General features: G+C 31.7%; 1 non-coding gene across 1 annotated transcript; it reads right to left on the bottom strand.

The window, feature by feature from the left end:
- Positions 1-1,313: 1,313 nt before the first annotated feature.
- Positions 1,314-1,420, bottom strand: LOC111723855. The gene has a single exon (XR_002772303.1). It is a non-coding gene; the product is annotated as a U6 spliceosomal RNA (small nuclear RNA).
- Positions 1,421-3,327: the final 1,907 nt, after the last annotated feature.

Below are 3,327 nucleotides of genomic sequence, written 5' to 3'. Positions count from 1 at the left end.
ATTTGAGTTTTGCTCTTAAGTGAGTATGAGTTAGATTGTCTACTGGCTTCATATGAGACTGTAAACTAATGTATGGAAGTTTTAAAAACATGTATTGGGAGTGACCAATCTTTTCATGAATTTTTAGTGTGATGCTTTAGATTTTAACATAATATTTTCAGTGATTTTTTTATTGTATTTATGTTAAGACTTATTTGAGAGATGAACATTTTGTAGGTGTGTGTTGATAAGTTATAAATTATACTTAAATACAATAAATTTCTATATATTAGCAAGTAGATTCTGGTGATGATATGATAACATAACAGAATTCATAAATACAAGTTACTTCATCTTTCTTTTTGTTTTCTTTTTGACCTATGAAAGTTTATTTCAGGGACAGTAACTTTAAAAAAGAAGAGAATGTATTTACTTTGCATTGTGAGCCCTTTTTATTTGTTTTACTGTCATTGCAGCTGGGAAGTGAATGGCAACAGGTGCACTGAAAAGTCACCAAGTTGAGGCTTTCCCAACTCTTATGTTGGAAAGACAAAGAGAGGAACTGCACAAGAAATTCACATACAGAGTTTCTGTTGAGATTGGAGAGAGGGACACAGTATTGGTCTATAATGAGGCAGATAGGAACCACCTTGAACCAAAATCTCAAGAGTCTTTTATTAGGATTTTGTGATGTATGCCTACAAAGTAAAAAAGTGGGAAGTTAATAGTCTCATGACTCAAACAGGTGGTCTTTTTACCAAAAAAGAAGACTATCAGAATTGGGGACAAAATAGTATTAAATCACAGATTAAACAACTCCACTGTAGGAGCTTAATGAGAAACAGTTATATCCCATTGGCTAAAAGCCATGGCTGGATGGTAATTGTCAACTGCCTTCTAACTCTATTGATATCCTTTCATATAATATATTATGTAGCATATAATTATGTAATATGTATTTATTATATATATTTATATTTTTTACTTATGTGCATTTGATAGGGCAATGTCAAATTAGATCTTGTACAGTCTAACTATATTTTTGCATCCATTAACCTTCCTCATGTTATCTCCCCCTCTACAATATCCTTCCCTGCCTCTGATAGCCATCATTCTACTCTGTCTTTGCAAGATCAATTGTTTTAATTTTTACCTTCCATACATCTGCAAGAACATGCAAGATATGTCTTGTTTTTTTCCTTTACTATTTCACTTAATATACTGTTCTCCAGGTTCACTCATCTTGTTGCAAATGATGAGATTTCATTTTTTTTATGATGGCTTAATAATATTTTATTGTGTACGTGTACCAGATTTTCTTTTTTTTTTTTTTTTTAAATATGGAACGCTTCATGAATTTGCGTGTCATCCTTGCGCAGGGGCCATGCTAATCTTCTCTGTATCGTTCCAATTTTAGTATATGTGCTGCCGAAGCGAGCACATACTAGATTTTCTTTATCCCTTTATCCTTTGATGAACACTTAGGTTGATTCAAAGTCTTGACTATTGTGAATAATACTACAATAATAAGCACAGGTATCTTTCAAGTACATTGATTCCCATTTTTTTGTATATATACCTCAGCAGTGGGATTGCAGGGTCATATGGTAGTTCTATTTTTAGTTTTTTGAGGAATTAATATTTTGCTTTCCATAGTGAGCTTACTAATTTACACTTCTGCCAAAATTATATGAAGGTTTCCCTTTCTTCCCATTCTTGCCAGCATTTTTTATTACCTGTCTTTTACAAGACTGAGGTAACACTGTATTTATTAAAATGCAAATAAAATCTACTGGATGGAGTTGAAACACACTGTTCACAGTAAAGTATCTCAAGAGTAGAAAACAAGTATCCAAACATAAGTAATCCAATACTAATGTGAAACCAATGTATAAACAATTACATGTTCACAGGAATGATAAAACACAAATATAGTCTAGCAAGGGAAGAGGAGTGGGGAGAGGGGAGATAGGAGAAAGGAAGGGGGATGGTGACTGGCAGGAAAGAGGGAAATTGGCAAGATCTCACCTAATATGCATAATGTGATGCTATACAGCATCCCCCTGGGTGAAGGGCTCTTCTATAACTTTACCTGGGAAGTGAGAATAATGTAACCCAAAAAATTGCACCCCATGTTAATTTGAAATAAAAAGATAAAATTAAAAAAATAAAGTCTAGATATCATAAGAATAACTCAATTACCTAATTACCTGTGTTTCAAAATGACATAAATTTTAAAAAATCCTTCCACTCTGAGTATAAGTATCATGGCTCTTATACATTGATTGCATTATTTTGTGGGTATGTCATATATTTCATTTATAATAATTATTAAGTATGCTTAGACACTTATGATGATATGTTACATTTATTTTTATAGCTTTATAGATATGTAAATAGATGCATATTTTCATGAATGAGGAGTAGGGGAATATGTCTGTGCCTGATATTTAGGAAAACTGATATGTTGATTGTGAATGTTCTGAATCTTCTGAGTAAATATGGGTTATCTATGTAATGTTTTCTTATTTTTAAGCATGGAAGTGTCCCAATTTCTCTTTGTATATTTGATGAAATCTTGGAATAATTTGAGTCAGTGAAATTCTATTAGTAGAACTGATTTGTGTGAAAATTATTTTTTTCCCTAAGGAATGGGTGCTATTTATACTACAATAATGAGAGAAATGTTGCCTTGGTTGTTCTTCTGATAACAATTAGAAAAAATCAGACTATTAACAAACATATCTAATAGATAACAATATCATGGAGATTTGCCTGGCCAAGATTAAGGAAGAGTAATAAAGGTGAAAGAATATAGCACATGGTATAATTTGACTTTTTTCCTGAAGGCAATTATCTGACTCTTACAGTAGTTCATAAGGCCAAGTAGTTGATTAAATATGATAGAGCAGACACAAGGTAATTGGAGAAGAAAAAAAAGTGAAATCAGAGTATACCAAAGAGAAGGGCCTTTGATTCATATTTTAGTGTAAAACCCCAAAAGGTCTATTTTATGTGTAAAGTTGAAGCAAAAAGAGAAGTCAACCCTCATAAGATATAAAGTCAGTTTAAAAGCTTCTTGGTTTTTGCCCTAAGGCAAAGTTGTACAAATTATTGCCCTTTGGCCCAACTGGGCCCACCACATGTTTTTCTATAGTCTATAAGAATGGCTTTTAAAATATTTTTTATTTTTGCAGAAATTGTATACTTTATTTTTTAATTTAATTTAATTTTTAATTGACACATAATTGTGCATATTATAGGACATGGTGCGATATTTCAATATGTATAAACATTACATAATGATCAAATCAGAATAATTAGTACATCTATCATCTCATACACTGC

This window comes from Otolemur garnettii, unplaced genomic scaffold (assembly GCF_000181295.1).
Source record: "Otolemur garnettii isolate 467f Iridium unplaced genomic scaffold, OtoGar3 scaffold00016, whole genome shotgun sequence".
Lineage (NCBI taxonomy): Eukaryota > Metazoa > Chordata > Mammalia > Primates > Galagidae > Otolemur > Otolemur garnettii.
Note: the sequence above shows the minus strand (reverse complement) of the source record. Positions and strands in the feature narration are given on the sequence as shown.